This window comes from Phyllobates terribilis, unplaced genomic scaffold (assembly GCF_046119375.1).
Source record: "Phyllobates terribilis strain yellow unplaced genomic scaffold, ASM4611937v1 Scaffold_737__1_contigs__length_740118, whole genome shotgun sequence".
Lineage (NCBI taxonomy): Eukaryota > Metazoa > Chordata > Amphibia > Anura > Dendrobatidae > Phyllobates > Phyllobates terribilis.
In genome coordinates this window covers 443,041-460,868 of record NW_027363497.1, presented here as the reverse complement: position 1 = coordinate 460,868, position 17,828 = coordinate 443,041, and the positions used below count along the sequence as shown (strand labels likewise).

General features: G+C 45.5%; 14 non-coding genes across 14 annotated transcripts; all 14 read left to right on the top strand.

Moving 5' to 3' along the window:
- The first annotated feature begins 460 nt into the window (after positions 1–460).
- Positions 461–651, top strand: LOC141238203 (U2 spliceosomal RNA). Its single transcript, XR_012303696.1, has one exon. It is a non-coding gene; the product is annotated as a U2 spliceosomal RNA (small nuclear RNA).
- Positions 652–1,770: 1,119 nt separating this feature from the next.
- LOC141238202 (U2 spliceosomal RNA) lies at positions 1,771–1,961 on the top strand. Its single transcript, XR_012303695.1, has one exon. It is a non-coding gene; the product is annotated as a U2 spliceosomal RNA (small nuclear RNA).
- Positions 1,962–3,079: 1,118 nt separating this feature from the next.
- Positions 3,080–3,270, top strand: LOC141238479 (U2 spliceosomal RNA). Its single transcript, XR_012303962.1, has one exon. It is a non-coding gene; the product is annotated as a U2 spliceosomal RNA (small nuclear RNA).
- Positions 3,271–4,388: 1,118 nt separating this feature from the next.
- On the top strand, positions 4,389–4,579 carry LOC141238200 (U2 spliceosomal RNA). Its single transcript, XR_012303693.1, has one exon. It is a non-coding gene; the product is annotated as a U2 spliceosomal RNA (small nuclear RNA).
- Positions 4,580–5,700: 1,121 nt separating this feature from the next.
- Positions 5,701–5,891, top strand: LOC141238419 (U2 spliceosomal RNA). The gene has a single exon (XR_012303906.1). It is a non-coding gene; the product is annotated as a U2 spliceosomal RNA (small nuclear RNA).
- A 1,120-nt stretch (positions 5,892–7,011) lies between these two features.
- On the top strand, positions 7,012–7,202 carry LOC141238199 (U2 spliceosomal RNA). The gene has a single exon (XR_012303692.1). It is a non-coding gene; the product is annotated as a U2 spliceosomal RNA (small nuclear RNA).
- A 1,118-nt stretch (positions 7,203–8,320) lies between these two features.
- Positions 8,321–8,511, top strand: LOC141238500 (U2 spliceosomal RNA). Its single transcript, XR_012303982.1, has one exon. It is a non-coding gene; the product is annotated as a U2 spliceosomal RNA (small nuclear RNA).
- Positions 8,512–9,629: 1,118 nt separating this feature from the next.
- LOC141238198 (U2 spliceosomal RNA) lies at positions 9,630–9,820 on the top strand. The gene has a single exon (XR_012303691.1). It is a non-coding gene; the product is annotated as a U2 spliceosomal RNA (small nuclear RNA).
- Positions 9,821–10,939: 1,119 nt separating this feature from the next.
- On the top strand, positions 10,940–11,130 carry LOC141238197 (U2 spliceosomal RNA). Its single transcript, XR_012303690.1, has one exon. It is a non-coding gene; the product is annotated as a U2 spliceosomal RNA (small nuclear RNA).
- A 1,119-nt stretch (positions 11,131–12,249) lies between these two features.
- LOC141238477 (U2 spliceosomal RNA) lies at positions 12,250–12,441 on the top strand. Its single transcript, XR_012303960.1, has one exon. It is a non-coding gene; the product is annotated as a U2 spliceosomal RNA (small nuclear RNA).
- Positions 12,442–13,559: 1,118 nt separating this feature from the next.
- On the top strand, positions 13,560–13,749 carry LOC141238504 (U2 spliceosomal RNA). The gene has a single exon (XR_012303986.1). It is a non-coding gene; the product is annotated as a U2 spliceosomal RNA (small nuclear RNA).
- A 1,114-nt stretch (positions 13,750–14,863) lies between these two features.
- On the top strand, positions 14,864–15,053 carry LOC141238503 (U2 spliceosomal RNA). Its single transcript, XR_012303985.1, has one exon. It is a non-coding gene; the product is annotated as a U2 spliceosomal RNA (small nuclear RNA).
- A 1,114-nt stretch (positions 15,054–16,167) lies between these two features.
- On the top strand, positions 16,168–16,358 carry LOC141238196 (U2 spliceosomal RNA). The gene has a single exon (XR_012303689.1). It is a non-coding gene; the product is annotated as a U2 spliceosomal RNA (small nuclear RNA).
- Positions 16,359–17,471: 1,113 nt separating this feature from the next.
- On the top strand, positions 17,472–17,662 carry LOC141238195 (U2 spliceosomal RNA). The gene has a single exon (XR_012303688.1). It is a non-coding gene; the product is annotated as a U2 spliceosomal RNA (small nuclear RNA).
- Positions 17,663–17,828: the final 166 nt, after the last annotated feature.

Genomic DNA, 17,828 nt, shown 5'->3' with positions numbered 1-17,828 from the left:
CGCCTGCAGTAGACGGAATGTGGCAATGGAACGCTGGCTGCGCGTGTCATAATAGGCTCTGAGCCTTTATATACCTGCGCACAGCAGCAGCCACCTTCAGTCTGCTGCTGGACAGCCAGCAGCAGCAGCAGCAGCAGGAGAGGTAATTAATCAGCAACCCTCCTGCTAAGGGTAGACAGCTGCTCGTTCCACCCCCCCCCGCCTTAATTGGTTCTCCTCCCTTCCAACGGTGTTGAGGCGGGTGGGAACAGCCGGGGGTTGAGGGTACTGTGCTAAAAGAGGTGGAGTTATGCAGATCTAAAACGCGTGGATTGCAGCAGCAGCAAGCCGAAAAGTGCAGGCATGTGAGGGATCTAGAGGTTGACAGCATGTCTTCTTAACGGGAGTCCAGGTGGCCATCTCCACAAATGGACTTTTCAGAATCCTTGGGTGGCACCGTAGTCGGAAACCAATTCTGGTTATCGCTTCTCGGCCTTTTGGCTAAGATCAAGTGTAGTATCTGTTCTTATCAGTTTAATATCTGATACGTCCCCTATCTGGGGACCATATATTAAATGGATTTTTAGAACAGGGAGATGGAAAAAGAGCTTGCTCTGTCCACTCCACGCATTGACCTGGTATTGCAGTATCTCCAGGACCGGTGCACCCCTTCTTTAATGCAGTTTCTAAAATCAGAAAGAATTGAATTCAATGCTTTTTGTTCATTTGGCTTGTTTGTCGGATTTTGGGATGGACTCTTTGGCTTTGCTTTTCTTCTCCTCATTGGATTTTTCATGTTAAAAGTTGCAGAAGCCAGATGACAAGCTCATTTTGGTTCAACTTCAGCAACTGTGCATTGCATTGCCATGTAATGTAATGCAATGCTATCTATCTAGCTCTCCCTCTATACTTCCTTTTGGATAAACAGACATATTAGGCAAGCATTTTGGAGCTTTCACCTAAATAACTACAGGTGGTGAGATAAGCTGCACAATATAATTGACCTTTCAGTATATTGTTGCACACACACCATCTATTTAGCAAATGCCCTTGTTATCAACAGCAGCCTTTTAAACTCACCTGAGCTAACAGGTATGTGAGCTGGTTACTCTGCTGCGCTTAAAATTTCTTTTTTGGTTTGCTACAATGCCTTTTCTGAAACGTTGTCTCCCTCTGCTGGAACACTGACTTCTTTCATTTAATGCCTGCAGACTATAAAAGAGAAACCAACCCAAAAAGTTTGGTTGATTAGTCTGTGGCATTCTTTTAAACTGCTGCTTATGGCGGTCTCTGTGAGCTTCTCAGTGACATTCAGCCATCCAGGTATCCCGCCTGCAGTAGACGGAATGTGGCAATGGAACGCTGGCTGCGCGTGTCATAATAGGCTCTGAGCCTTTATATACCTGCGCACAGCAGCAGCCACCTTCAGTCTGCTGCTGGACAGCCAGCAGCAGCAGCAGCAGCAGGAGAGGTAATTAATCAGCAACCCTCCTGCTAAGGGTGGACAGCTGCTCGTTCCACCCCCCCCCCCGCCTTAATTGGTTCTCCTCCCTTCCAACGGTGTTGAGGCGGGTGGGAACAGCCGGGGGTTGAGGGTACTGTGCTAAAAGAGGTGGAGTTATGCAGATCTAAAACGCGTGGATTGCAGCAGCAGCAAGCCGAAAAGTGCAGGCATGTGAGGGATCTAGAGGTTGACAGCATGTCTTCTTAACGGGAGTCCAGGTGGCCATCTCCACAAATGGACTTTTCAGAATCCTTGGGTGGCACCGTAGTCGGAAACCAATTCTGGTTATCGCTTCTCGGCCTTTTGGCTAAGATCAAGTGTAGTATCTGTTCTTATCAGTTTAATATCTGATACGTCCCCTATCTGGGGACCATATATTAAATGGATTTTTAGAACAGGGAGATGGAAAAAGAGCTTGCTCTGTCCACTCCACGCATTGACCTGGTATTGCAGTATCTCCAGGACCGGTGCACCCCTTCTTTAATGCACTTTCTAAAATCAGAAAGAATTGAATTCAATGCTTTTTGTTCATTTGGCTTGTTTGTCGGATTTTGGGATGGACTCTTTGGCTTTGCTTTTCTTCTCCTCATTGGATTTTTCATGTTAAAAGTTGCAGAAGCCAGATGACAAGCTCATTTTGGTTCAACTTCAGCAACTGTGCATTGCATTGCCATGTAATGTAATGCAATGCTATCTATCTAGCTCTCCCTCTGTACTTCCTTTTGGATAAACAGACATATTAGGCAAGCATTTTGGAGCTTTCACCTAAATAACTACAGGTGGTGAGATAAGCTGCACAATATAATTGACCTTTCAGTATATTGTTGCACACACACCATCTATTTAGCAAATGCCCTTGTTATCAACAGCAGCCTTTTAAACTCACCTGAGCTAACAGGTATGTGAGCTGGTTACTCTGCTGCGCTTAAAATTTCTTTTTTGGTTTGCTACAATGCCTTTTCTGAAACGTTGTCTCCCTCTGCTGGAACACTGACTTCTTTCATTTAATGCCTGCAGACTATAAAAGAGAAACCAACCCAAAAAGTTTGGTTGATTAGTCTGTGGCATTCTTTTAAACTGTTGCTTATGGCGGTCTCTGTGAGCTTCTCAGTGACATTCAGCCATCCAGGTATCCCGCCTGCAGTAGACGGAATGTGGCAATGGAACGCTGGCTGCGCGTGTCATAATAGGCTCTGAGCCTTTATATACCTGCGCACAGCAGCAGCCACCTTCAGTCTGCTGCTGGACAGCCAGCAGCAGCAGCAGCAGCAGGAGAGGTAATTAATCAGCAACCCTCCTGCTAAGGGTAGACAGCTGCTCCTTCCACCCCCCCCCCGCCTTAATTGGTTCTCCTCCCTTCCAACGGTGTTGAGGCGGGTGGGAACAGCCGGGGGTTGAGGGTACTGTGCTAAAAGAGGTGGAGTTATGCAGATCTAAAACGCGTGGATTGCAGCAGCAGCAAGCCGAAAAGTGCAGGCATGTGAGGGATCTAGAGGTTGACAGCATGTCTTCTTAACGGGAGTCCAGGTGGCCATCTCCACAAATGGACTTTTCAGAATCCTTGGGTGGCACCGTAGTCGGAAACCAATTCTGGTTATCGCTTCTCGGCCTTTAGGCTAAGATCAAGTGTAGTATCTGTTCTTATCAGTTTAATATCTGATACGTCCCCTATCTGGGGACCATATATTAAATGGATTTTTAGAACAGGGAGATGGAAAAAGAGCTTGCTCTGTCCACTCCACGCATTGACCTGGTATTGTAGTATCTCCAGGACCGGTGCACCCCTTCTTTAATGCAGTTTCTAAAATCAGAAAGAATTGAATTCAATGCTTTTTGTTCATTTGGCTTGTTTGTCGGATTTTGGGATGGACTCTTTGGCTTTGCTTTTCTTCTCCTCATTGGATTTTTCATGTTAAAAGTTGCAGAAGCCAGATGACAAGCTCATTTTGGTTCAACTTCAGCAACTGTGCATTGCATTGCCATGTAATGTAATGCAATGCTATCTATCTAGCTCTCCCTCTATACTTCCTTTTGGATAAACAGACATATTAGGCAAGCATTTTGGAGCTTTCACCTAAATAACTACAGGTGGTGAGATAAGCTGCACAATATAATTGACCTTTCAGTATATTGTTGCACACACACCATCTATTTAGCAAATGCCCTTGTTATCAACAGCAGCCTTTTAAACTCACCTGAGCTAACAGGTATGTGAGCTGGTTACTCTGCTGCGCTTAAAATTTCTTTTTTGGTTTGCTACAATGCCTTTTCTGAAACGTTGTCTCCCTCTGCTGGAACACTGACTTCTTTCATTTAATGCCTGCAGACTATAAAAGAGAAACCAACCCAAAAAGTTTGGTTGATTAGTCTGTGGCATTCTTTTAAACTGTTGCTTATGGCGGTCTCTGTGAGCTTCTCAGTGACATTCAGCCATCCAGGTATCCCGCCTGCAGTAGACGGAATGTGGCAATGGAACGCTGGCTGCGCGTGTCATAATAGGCTCTGAGCCTTTATATACCTGCGCACAGCAGCAGCCACCTTCAGTCTGCTGCTGGACAGCCAGCAGCAGCAGCAGCAGCAGGAGAGGTAATTAATCAGCAACCCTCCTGCTAAGGGTAGACAGCTGCTCGTTCCACCCCCCCCCCGCCTTAATTGGTTCTCCTCCCTTCCAACGGTGTTGAGGCGGGTGGGAACAGCCGGGGGTTGAGGGTACTGTGCTAAAAGAGGTGGAGTTATGCAGATCTAAAACGCGTGGATTGCAGCAGCAGCAAGCCGAAAAGTGCAGGCATGTGAGGGATCTAGAGGTTGACAGCATGTCTTCTTAACGGGAGTCCAGGTGGCCATCTCCACAAATGGACTTTTCAGAATCCTTGGGTGGCACCGTAGTCGGAAACCAATTCTGGTTATCGCTTCTCGGCCTTTTGGCTAAGATCAAGTGTAGTATCTGTTCTTATCAGTTTAATATCTGATACGTCCCCTATCTGGGGACCATATATTAAATGGATTTTTAGAACAGGGAGATGGAAAAAGAGCTTGCTCTGTCCACTCCACGCATTGACCTGGTATTGCAGTATCTCCAGGACCGGTGCACCCCTTCTTTAATGCAGTTTCTAAAATCAGAAAGAATTGAATTCAATGCTTTTTGTTCATTTGGCTTGTTTGTCGGATTTTGGGATGGACTCTTTGGCTTTGCTTTTCTTCTCCTCATTGGATTTTTCATGTTAAAAGTTGCAGAAGCCAGATGACAAGCTCATTTTGGTTCAACTTCAGCAACTGTGCATTGCATTGCCATGTAATGTAATGCAATGCTATCTATCTAGCTCTCCCTCTATACTTCCTTTTGGATAAACAGACATATTAGGCAAGCATTTTGGAGCTTTCACCTAAATAACTACAGGTGGTGAGATAAGCTGCACAATATAATTGACCTTTCAGTATATTGTTGCACACACACCATCTATTTAGCAAATGCCCTTGTTATCAACAGCAGCCTTTTAAACTCACCTGAGCTAACAGGTATGTGAGCTGGTTACTCTGCTGCGCTTAAAATTTCTTTTTTGGTTTGCTACAATGCCTTTTCTGAAACGTTGTCTCCCTCTGCTGGAACACTGACTTCTTTCATTTAATGCCTGCAGACTATAAAAGAGAAACCAACCCAAAAAGTTTGGTTGATTAGTCTGTGGCATTCTTTTAAACTGCTGCTTATGGCGGTCTCTGTGAGCTTCTCAGTGACATTCAGCCATCCAGGTATCCCGCCTGCAGTAGACGGAATGTGGCAATGGAACGCTGGCTGCGCGTGTCATAATAGGCTCTGAGCCTTTATATACCTGCGCACAGCAGCAGCCACCTTCAGTCTGCTGCTGGACAGCCAGCAGCAGCAGCAGCAGCAGGAGAGGTAATTAATCAGCAACCCTCCTGCTAAGGGTGGACAGCTGCTCGTTCCACCCCCCCCCCCCCGCCTTAATTGGTTCTCCTCCCTTCCAACGGTGTTGAGGCGGGTGGGAACAGCCGGGGGTTGAGGGTACTGTGCTAAAAGAGGTGGAGTTATGCAGATCTAAAACGCGTGGATTGCAGCAGCAGCAAGCCGAAAAGTGCAGGCATGTGAGGGATCTAGAGGTTGACAGCATGTCTTCTTAACGGGAGTCCAGGTGGCCATCTCCACAAATGGACTTTTCAGAATCCTTGGGTGGCACTGTAGTCGGAAACCAATTCTGGTTATCGCTTCTCGGCCTTTTGGCTAAGATCAAGTGTAGTATCTGTTCTTATCAGTTTAATATCTGATACGTCCCTTATCTGGGGACCATATATTAAATGGATTTTTAGAACAGGGAGATGGAAAAAGAGCTTGCTCTGTCCACTCCACGCATTGACCTGGTATTGCAGTATCTCCAGGACCGGTGCACCCCTTCTTTAATGCAGTTTCTAAAATCAGAAAGAATTGAATTCAATGCTTTTTGTTCATTTGGCTTGTTTGTCGGATTTTGGGATGGACTCTTTGGCTTTGCTTTTCTTCTCCTCATTGGATTTTTCATGTTAAAAGTTGCAGAAGCCAGATGACAAGCTCATTTTGGTTCAACTTCAGCAACTGTGCATTGCATTGCCATGTAATGTAATGCAATGCTATCTATCTAGCTCTCCCTCTATACTTCCTTTTGGATAAACAGACATATTAGGCAAGCATTTTGGAGCTTTCACCTAAATAACTACAGGTGGTGAGATAAGCTGCACAATATAATTGACCTTTCAGTATATTGTTGCACACACACCATCTATTTAGCAAATGCCCTTGTTATCAACAGCAGCCTTTTAAACTCACCTGAGCTAACAGGTATGTGAGCTGGTTACTCTGCTGCGCTTAAAATTTCTTTTTTGGTTTGCTACAATGCCTTTTCTGAAACGTTGTCTCCCTCTGCTGGAACACTGACTTCTTTCATTTAATGCCTGCAGACTATAAAAGAGAAACCAACCCAAAAAGTTTGGTTGATTAGTCTGTGGCATTCTTTTAAACTGTTGCTTATGGCAGTCTCTGTGAGCTTCTCAGTGACATTCAGCCATCCAGGTATCCCGCCTGCAGTAGACGGAATGTGGCAATGGAACGCTGGCTGCGCGTGTCATAATAGGCTCTGAGCCTTTATATACCTGCGCACAGCAGCAGCCACCTTCAGTCTGCTGCTGGACAGCCAGCAGCAGCAGCAGCAGCAGGAGAGGTAATTAATCAGCAACCCTCCTGCTAAGGGTAGACAGCTGCTCGTTCCACCCCCCCCCCCCGCCTTAATTGGTTCTCCTCCCTTCCAACGGTGTTGAGGCGGGTGGGAACAGCCGGGGGTTGAGGGTACTGTGCTAAAAGAGGTGGAGTTATGCAGATCTAAAACGCGTGGATTGCAGCAGCAGCAAGCCGAAAAGTGCAGGCATGTGAGGGATCTAGAGGTTGACAGCATGTCTTCTTAACGGGAGTCCAGGTGGCCATCTCCACAAATGGACTTTTCAGAATCCTTGGGTGGCACCGTAGTCGGAAACCAATTCTGGTTATCGCTTCTCGGCCTTTTGGCTAAGATCAAGTGTAGTATCTGTTCTTATCAGTTTAATATCTGATACGTCCCCTATCTGGGGACCATATATTAAATGGATTTTTAGAACAGGGAGATGGAAAAAGAGCTTGCTCTGTCCACTCCACGCATTGACCTGGTATTGCAGTATCTCCAGGACCGGTGCACCCCTTCTTTAATGCAGTTTCTAAAATCAGAAAGAATTGAATTCAATGCTTTTTGTTCATTTGGCTTGTTTGTCGGATTTTGGGATGGACTCTTTGGCTTTGCTTTTCTTCTCCTCATTGGATTTTTCATGTTAAAAGTTGCAGAAGCCAGATGACAAGCTCATTTTGGTTCAACTTCAGCAACTGTGCATTGCATTGCCATGTAATGTAATGCAATGCTATCTATCTAGCTCTCCCTCTATACTTCCTTTTGGATAAACAGACATATTAGGCAAGCATTTTGGAGCTTTCACCTAAATAACTACAGGTGGTGAGATAAGCTGCACAATATAATTGACCTTTCAGTATATTGTTGCACACACACCATCTATTTAGCAAATGCCCTTGTTATCAACAGCAGCCTTTTAAACTCACCTGAGCTAACAGGTATGTGAGCTGGTTACTCTGCTGCGCTTAAAATTTCTTTTTTGGTTTGCTACAATGCCTTTTCTGAAACGTTGTCTCCCTCTGCTGGAACACTGACTTCTTTCATTTAATGCCTGCAGACTATAAAAGAGAAACCAACCCAAAAAGTTTGGTTGATTAGTCTGTGGCATTCTTTTAAACTGTTGCTTATGGCGGTCTCTGTGAGCTTCTCAGTGACATTCAGCCATCCAGGTATCCCGCCTGCAGTAGACGGAATGTGGCAATGGAACGCTGGCTGCGCGTGTCATAATAGGCTCTGAGCCTTTATATACCTGCGCACAGCAGCAGCCACCTTCAGTCTGCTGCTGGACAGCCAGCAGCAGCAGCAGCAGCAGGAGAGGTAATTAATCAGCAACCCTCCTGCTAAGGGTAGACAGCTGCTCGTTCCACCCCCCCCCCGCCTTAATTGGTTCTCCTCCCTTCCAACGGTGTTGAGGCGGGTGGGAACAGCCGGGGGTTGAGGGTACTGTGCTAAAAGAGGTGGAGTTATGCAGATCTAAAACATGTGGATTGCAGCAGTAGCAAGCCGAAAAGTGCAGGCATGTGAGGGATCTAGAGGTTGACAGCATGTCTTCTTAACGGGAGTCCAGGTGGCCATCTCCACAAATGGACTTTTCAGAATCCTTGGGTGGCACCGTAGTCGGAAACCAATTCTGGTTATCGCTTCTCGGCCTTTTGTCTAAGATCAAGTGTAGTATCTGTTCTTATCAGTTTAATATCTGATACGTCCCCTATCTGGGGACCATATATTAAATGGATTTTTAGAACAGGGAGATGGAAAAAGAGCTTGCTCTGTCCACTCCACGCATTGACCTGGTATTGCAGTATCTCCAGGACCGGTGCACCCCTTCTTTAATGCAGTTTCTAAAATCAGAAAGAATTGAATTCAATGCTTTTTGTTCATTTGGCTTGTTTGTCGGATTTTGGGATGGACTCTTTGGCTTTGCTTTTCTTCTCCTCATTGGATTTTTCATGTTAAAAGTTGCAGAAGCCAGATGACAAGCTCATTTTGGTTCAACTTCAGCAACTGTGCATTGCATTGCCATGTAATGTAATGCAATGCTATCTATCTAGCTCTCCCTCTATACTTCCTTTTGGATAAACAGACATATTAGGCAAGCATTTTGGAGCTTTCACCTAAATAACTACAGGTGGTGAGATAAGCTGCACAATATAATTGACCTTTCAGTATATTGTTGCACACACACCATCTATTTAGCAAATGCCCTTGTTATCAACAGCAGCCTTTTAAACTCACCTGAGCTAACAGGTATGTGAGCTGGTTACTCTGCTGCGCTTAAAATTTCTTTTTTGGTTTGCTACAATGCCTTTTCTGAAACGTTGTCTCCCTCTGCTGGAACACTGACTTCTTTCATTTAATGCCTGCAGACTATAAAAGAGAAACCAACCCAAAAAGTTTGGTTGATTAGTCTGTGGCATTCTTTTAAACTGTTGCTTATGGCGGTCTCTGTGAGCTTCTCAGTGACATTCAGCCATCCAGGTATCCCGCCTGCAGTAGACGGAATGTGGCAATGGAACGCTGGCTGCGGGTGTCATAATAGGCTCTGAGCCTTTATGTACCTGCGCACAGCATCAGCCACCTTCAGTCTGCTGCTGGACAGCCAGCAGCAGCAGCAGCAGCAGGAGAGGTAATTAATCAGCAACCCTCCTGCTAAGGGTAGACAGCTGCTCGTTCCACCCCCCCCCCGCCTTAATTGGTTCTCCTCCCTTCCAACGGTGTTGAGGCGGGTGGGAGCAGCCGGGGGTTGAGGGTACTGTGCTAAAAGAGGTGGAGTTATGCAGATCTAAAACGCGTGGATTGCAGCAGCAGCAAGCCGAAAAGTGCAGGCATGTGAGGGATCTAGAGGTTGACAGCATGTCTTCTTAACGGGAGTCCAGGTGGCCATCTCCACAAATGGACTTTTCAGAATCCTTGGGTGGCACCGTAGTCGGAAACCAATTCTGGTTATCGCTTCTCGGCCTTTTGGCTAAGATCAAGTGTAGTATCTGTTCTTATCAGTTTAATATCTGATACGTCCCCTATCTGGGGACCATATATTAAATGGATTTTTAGAACAGGGAGATGGAAAAAGAGCTTGCTCTGTCCACTCCACGCATTGACCTGGTATTGCAGTATCTCCAGGACCGGTGCACCCCTTCTTTAATGCAGTTTCTAAAATCAGAAAGAATTGAATTCAATGCTTTTTGTTCATTTGGCTTGTTTGTCGGATTTTGGGATGGACTCTTTGGCTTTGCTTTTCTTCTCCTCATTGGATTTTTCATGTTAAAAGTTGCAGAAGCCAGATGACAAGCTCATTTTGGTTCAACTTCAGCAACTGTGCATTGCATTGCCATGTAATGTAATGCAATGCTATCTATCTAGCTCTCCCTCTATACTTCCTTTTGGATAAACAGACATATTAGGCAAGCATTTTGGAGCTTTCACCTAAATAACTACAGGTGGTGAGATAAGCTGCACAATATAATTGACCTTTCAGTATATTGTTGCACACACACCATCTATTTAGCAAATGCCCTTGTTATCAACAGCAGCCTTTTAAACTCACCTGAGCTAACAGGTATGTGAGCTGGTTACTCTGCTGCGCTTAAAATTTCTTTTTTGGTTTGCTACAATGCCTTTTCTGAAACGTTGTCTCCCTCTGCTGGAACACTGACTTCTTTCATTTAATGCCTGCAGACTATAAAAGAGAAACCAACCCAAAAAGTTTGGTTGATTAGTCTGTGGCATTCTTTTAAACTGTTGCTTATGGCGGTCTCTGTGAGCTTCTCAGTGACATTCAGCCATCCAGATATCCCGCCTGCAGTAGACGGAATGTGGCAATGGAACGCTGGCTGCGCGTGTCATAATAGGCTCTGAGCCTTTATATACCTGCGCACAGCAGCAGCCACCTTCAGTCTGCTGCTGGACAGCCAGCAGCAGCAGCAGCAGCAGGAGAGGTAATTAATCAGCAACCCTCCTGCTAAGGGTAGACAGCTGCTCGTTCCACCCCCCCCCCCGCCTTAATTGGTTCTCCTCCCTTCCAACGGTGTTGAGGCGGGTGGGAACAGCCGGGGGTTGAGGGTACTGTGCTAAAAGAGGTGGAGTTATGCAGATCTAAAACGCGTGGATTGCAGCAGCAGCAAGCCGAAAAGTGCAGGCATGTGAGGGATCTAGAGGTTGACAGCATGTCTTCTTAACGGGAGTCCAGGTGGCCATCTCCACAAATGGACTTTTCAGAATCCTTTGGTGGCACCGTAGTCGGAAACCAATTCTGGTTATCGCTTCTCGGCCTTTTGGCTAAGATCAAGTGTAGTATCTGTTCTTATCAGTTTAATATCTGATACGTCCCCTATCTGGGGACCATATATTAAATGGATTTTTAGAACAGGGAGATGGAAAAAGAGCTTGCTCTGTCCACTCCACGCATTGACCTGGTATTGCAGTATCTCCAGGACCGGTGCACCCCTTCTTTAATGCAGTTTCTAAAATCAGAAAGAATTGAATTCAATGCTTTTTGTTCATTTGGCTTGTTTGTCGGATTTTGGGATGGACTCTTTGGCTTTGCTTTTCTTCTCCTCATTGGATTTTTCATGTTAAAAGTTGCAGAAGCCAGATGACAAGCTCATTTTGGTTCAACTTCAGCAACTGTGCATTGCATTGCCATGTAATGTAATGCAATGCTATCTATCTAGCTCTCCCTCTATACTTCCTTTTGGATAAACAGACATATTAGGCAAGCATTTTGGAGCTTTCACCTAAATAACTACAGGTGGTGAGATAAGCTGCACAATATAATTGACCTTTCAGTATATTGTTGCACACACACCATCTATTTAGCAAATGCCCTTGTTATCAACAGCAGCCTTTTAAACTCACCTGAGCTAACAGGTATGTGAGCTGGTTACTCTGCTGCGCTTAAAATTTCTTTTTTGGTTTGCTACAATGCCTTTTCTGAAACGTTGTCTCCCTCTGCTGGAACACTGACTTCTTTCATTTAATGCCTGCAGACTATAAAAGAGAAACCAACCCAAAAAGTTTGGTTGATTAGTCTGTGGCATTCTTTTAAACTGTTGCTTATGGCGGTCTCTGTGAGCTTCTCAGTGACATTCAGCCATCCAGGTATCCCGCCTGCAGTAGACGGAATGTGGCAATGGAACGCTGGCTGCGCGTGTCATAATAGGCTCTGAGCCTTTGTATACCTGCGCACAGCAGCAGCCACCTTCAGTCTGCTGCTGGACAGACAGCAGCAGCAGCAGCAGCAGGAGAGGTAATTAATCAGCAACCCTCCTGCTAAGGGTAGACAGCTGCTCGTTCCACCCCACCCCCCGCCTTAATTGGTTCTCCTCCCTTCCAACAGTGTTGAGGTGGGTGGGAACAGCCGGGGGTTGAGGGTACTGTGCTAAAAGAGGTGGAGTTATGCAGATCTAAAACGCGTGGATTGCAGCAGCAGCAAGCCGAAAAGTGCAGGCATGTGAGGGATCTAGAGGTTGACAGCATGTCTTCTTAACGGGAGTCCAGGTGGCCATCTCCACAAATGGACTTTTCAGAATCCTTGGGTGGCACCGTAGTCGGAAACCAATTCTGGTTATCGCTTCTCGGCCTTTTGGCTAAGATCAAGTGTAGTATCTGTTCTTATCAGTTTAATATCTGATACGTCCCCTATCTGGGAACCATATATTAAATGGATTTTTAGAACAGGGAGATGGATAAAAGAGCTTGCTCTGTCCACTCCACGCATTGACCTGGTATTGCAGTATCTCCAGGACCGGTGCACCCCTTCTTTAATGCAGTTTCTAAAATCAGAAAGAATTGAATTCAATGCTTTTTGTTCATTTGGCTTGTTTGTCGGATTTTGGGATGGACTCTTTGGCTTTGCTTTTCTTCTCCTCATTGGATTTTTCATGTTAAAAGTTGCAGAAGCCAGATGACAAGCTCATTTTGGTTCAACTTCAGCAACTGTGCATTGCATTGCCATGTAATGTAATGCAATGCTATCTATCTAGCTCTCCCTCTATACTTCCTTTTGGATAAACAGACATATTAGGCAAGCATTTTGGAGCTTTCACCTAAATAACTACAGGTGGTGAGATAAGCTGCACAATATAATTGACCTTTCAGTATATTGTTGCACACACACCATCTATTTAGCAAATGCCCTTGTTATCAACAGCAGCCTTTTAAACTCACCTGAGCTAACAGGTATGTGAGCTGGTTACTCTGCTGCGCTTAAAATTTCTTTTTTGGTTTGCTACAATGCCTTTTCTGAAACGTTGTCTCCCTCTGCTGGAACACTGACTTCTTTCATTTAATGCCTGCACACTATAAAAGAGAAACCAACCCAAAAAGTTTGGTTGATTAGTCTGTGGCATTCTTTTAAACTGTTGCTTATGGCGGTCTCTGTGAGCTTCTAGTGACATTCAGCCATCCAGGTATCCCGCCTGCAGTAGACGGAATGTGGCAATGGAACGCTGGCTGCGCGTGTCATAATAGGCTCTGAGCCTTTATATACCTGCGCACAGCAGCAGCCACCTTCAGTCTGCTGCTGGACAGCCAGCAGCAGCAGCAGCAGCAGGAGAGGTAATTAATCAGCAACCCTCCTGCTAAGGGTAGACAGCTGCTCGTTCCACCCCCCCCCCCGCCTTAATTGGTTCTCCTCCCTTCCAACGGTGTTGAGGCGGGTGGGAACAGCCGGGGGTTGAGGGTACTGTGCTAAAAGAGGTGGAGTTATGCAGATCTAAAACGCGTGGATTGCAGCAGCAGCAAGCCGAAAAGTGCAGGCATGTGAGGGATCTAGAGGTTGACAGCATGTCTTCTTAACGGGAGTCCAGGTGGCCATCTCCACAAATGGACTTTTCAGAATCCTTGGGTGGCACCGTAGTCGGAAACCAATTCTGGTTATCGCTTCTCGGCCTTTTGGCTAAGATCAAGTGTAGTATCTGTTCTTATCAGTTTAATATCTGATACGTACCCTATCTGGGACCATATATTAAATGGATTTTTAGAACAGGGAGATGGAAAAAGAGCTTGCTCTGTCCACTCCACGCATTGACCTGGTATTGCAGTATCTCCAGGACCGGTGCACCCCTTCTTTAATGCAGTTTCTAAAATCAGAAAGAATTGAATTCAATGCTTTTTGTTCATTTGGCTTGTTTGTCGGATTTTGGGATGGACTCTTTGGCTTTGCTTTTCTTCTCCTCATTGGATTTTTCATGTTAAAAGTTGCAGAAGCCAGATGACAAGCTCATTTTGGTTCAACTTCAGCAACTGTGCATTGCATTGCCATGTAATGTAATGCAATGCTATCTATCTAGCTCTCCCTCTATACTTCCTTTTGGATAAACAGACATATTAGGCAAGCATTTTGGAGCTTTCACCTAAATAACTACAGGTGGTGAGATAAGCTGCACAATATAATTGACCTTTCAGTATATTGTTGCACACACACCATCTATTTAGCAAATGCCCTTGTTATCAACAGCAGCCTTTTAAACTCACCTGAGCTAACAGGTATGTGAGCTGGTTACTCTGCTGCGCTTAAAATTTCTTTTTTGGTTTGCTACAATGCCTTTTCTGAAACGTTGTCTCCCTCTGCTGGAACACTGACTTCTTTCATTTAATGCCTGCAGACTATAAAAGAGAAACCAACCCAAAAAGTTTGGTTGATTAGTCTGTGGCATTCTTTTAAACTGTTGCTTATGGCGGTCTCTGTGAGCTTCTCAGTGACATTCAGCCATCCAGGTATCCCGCCTGCAGTAGACGGAATGTGGCAATGGAACGCTGGCTGCGCGTGTCATAATAGGCTCTGAGCCTTTATATACCTGCGCACAGCAGCAGCCACCTTCAGTCTGCTGCTGGACAGCCAGCAGCAGCAGCAGCAGGAGAGGTAATTAATCAGCAACCCTCCTGCTAAGGGTAGACAGCTGCTCGTTCCACCCCCCCCCCCCTTAATTGGTTCTCCTCCCTTCCAACGGTGTTGAGGCGGGTGGGAACAGCCGGGGGTTGAGGGTACTGTGCTAAAAGAGGTGGAGTTATGCAGATCTAAAACGCGTGGATTGCAGCAGCAGCAAGCCGAAAAGTGCAGGCATCTGAGGGATCTAGAGGTTGACAGCATGTCTTCTTAACGGGAGTCCAGGTGGCCATCTCCACAAATGGACTTTTCAGAATCCTTGGGTGGCACCGTAGTCGGAAACCAATTCTGGTTATCGCTTCTCGGCCTTTTGGCTAAGATCAAGTGTAGTATCTGTTCTTATCAGTTTAATATCTGATACGTACCCTATCTGGGACCATATATTAAATGGATTTTTAGAACAGGGAGATGGAAAAAGAGCTTGCTCTGTCCACTCCACGCATTGACCTGGTATTGCAGTATCTCCAGGACCGGTGCACCCCTTCTTTAATGCAGTTTCTAAAATCAGAAAGAATTGAATTCAATGCTTTTTGTTCATTTGGCTTGTTTGTCGGATTTTGGGATGGACTCTTTGGCTTTGCTTTTCTTCTCCTCATTGGATTTTTCATGTTAAAAGTTGCAGAAGCCAGATGACAAGCTCATTTTGGTTCAACTTCAGCAACTGTGCATTGCATTGCCATGTAATGTAATGCAATGCTATCTATCTAGCTCTCCCTCTATACTTCCTTTTGGATAAACAGACATATTAGGCAAGCATTTTGGAGCTTTCACCTAAATAACTACAGGTGGTGAGATAAGCTGCACAATATAATTGACCTTTCAGTATATTGTTGCACACACACCATCTATTTAGCAAATGCCCTTGTTATCAACAGCAGCCTTTTAAACTCACCTGAGCTAACAGGTATGTGAGCTGGTTACTCTGCTGCGCTTAAAATTTCTTTTTTGGTTTGCTACAATGCCTTTTCTGAAACGTTGTCTCCCTCTGCTGGAACACTGACTTCTTTCATTTAATGCCTGCAGACTATAAAAGAGAAACCAACCCAAAAAGTTTGGTTGATTAGTCTGTGGCATTCTTTTAAACTGTTGCTTATGGCGGTCTCTGTGAGCTTCTCAGTGACATTCAGCCATCCAGGTATCCCGCCTGCAGTAGACGGAATGTGGCAATGGAACGCTGGCTGCGCGTGTCATAATAGGCTCTGAGCCTTTATATACCTGCGCACAGCAGCAGCCACCTTCAGTCTGCTGCTGGACAGCCAGCAGCAGCAGCAGCAGGAGAGGTAATTAATCAGCAACCCTCCTGCTAAGGGTAGACAGCTGCTCGTTCCACCCCCCCCCCCCTTAATTGGTACTCCTCCCTTCCAACGGTGTTGAGGCGGGTGGGAACAGCCGGGGGTTGAGGGTACTGTGCTAAAAGAGGTGGAGTTATGCAGATCTAAAACGCGTGGATTGCAGCAGCAGCAAGCCGAAAAGTGCAGGCATGTGAGGGATCTAGAGGTTGACAGAATGTCTTCTTAACGGGAGTCCAGGTGGCCATCTCCACAAATGGACTTTTCAGAATCCTTGGGTGGCACCGTAGTCGGAAACCAATTCTGGTTATCGCTTCTCGGCCTTTTGGCTAAGATCAAGTGTAGTATCTGTTCTTATCAGTTTAATATCTGATACGTCCCCTATCTGGGGACCATATATTAAATGGATTTTTAGAACAGGGAGATGGAAAAAGAGCTTGCTCTGTCCACTCCACGCATTGACCTGGTATTGCAGTATCTCCAGGACCGGTGCACCCCTTCTTTAATGCAGTTTCTAAAATCAGAAAGAATTGAATTCAATGCTTTTTGTTCATTTGGCTTGTTTGTCGGATTTTGGGATGGACTCTTTGGCTTTGCTTTTCTTCTCCTCATTGGATTTTTCATGTTAAAAGTTGCAGAAGCCAGATGACAAGCTCATTTTGGTTCAACTTCAGCAACTGTGCATTGCATTGCCATGTAATGTAATGCAATGCTATCTATCTAGCTCTCCCTCTATACTTCCTTTTGGATAAACAGATATATTAGGCAAGCATTTTGGAGCTTTCACCTAAATAACTACAGGTGGTGAGATAAGCTGCACAATATAATTGACCTTTCAGTATATTGTTGCACACACACCATCTATTTAGCAAATGCCCTTGTTATCAACAGCAGCCTTTTAAACTCACCTGAGCTAACAGGTATGTGAGCTGGTTACTCTGCTGCGCTTAAAATTTCTTTTTTGGTTTGCTACAATGCCTTTTCTGAAACGTTGTCTCCCTCTGCTGGAACACTGACTTCTTTCATTTAATGCCTGCAGACTATAAAAGAGAAACCAACCCAAAAAGTTTGGTTGATTAGTCTGTGGCATTCTTTTAAACTGTTGCTTATGGCGGTCTCTGTGAGCTTCTCAGTGACATTCAGCCATCCAGGTATCCCGCCTGCAGTAGACGGAATGTGGCAATGGAACGCTGGCTGCGCGTGTCATAATAGGCTCTGAGCCTTTATATACCTGCGCACAGCAGCAGCCACCTTCAGTCTGCTGCTGGACAGCCAGCAGCAGCAGCAGCAGCAGCAGGAGAGGTAATTAATCAGCAACCCTCCTGCTAAGGGTAGACAGCTGCTCGTTCCACCCCCCCCCCCCGCCTTAATTGGTTCTCCTCCCTTCCAACGGTGTTGAGGCGGGTGGGAACAGCCGGGGGTTGAGGGTACTGTGCTAAAAGAGGTGGAGTTATGCAGATCTAAAACGCGTGGATTGCAGCAGCAGCAAGCCGAAAAGTGCAGGCATGTGAGGGATCTAGAGGTTGACAGCATGTCTTCTCCAGGTGGCCATCTCCACAAATGGACTTTTCAGAATCCTTGGGTGGCACCGTAGTCAGAAACCAATTCTGGTTATCGCTTCTCGGCCTTTTGGCTAAGATCAAGTGTAGTATCTGTTCTTATCAGTTTAATATCTGATACGTCCCCTATCTGGGGACCATATATTAAATGGATTTTTAGAACAGGGAGATGGAAAAAGAGCTTGCTCTGTCCACTCCACGCATTGACCTGGTATTGCAGTATCTCCAGGACCGGTGCACCCCTTCTTTAATGCAGTTTCTAAAATCAGAAAGAATTGAATTCAATGCTTTTTGTTCATTTGGCTTGTTTGTCGGATTTTGGGATGGACTCTTTGGCTTTGCTTTTCTTCTCCTCATTGGATTTTTCATGTTAAAAGTTGCAGAAGCCAGATGACAAGCTCATTTTGGTTC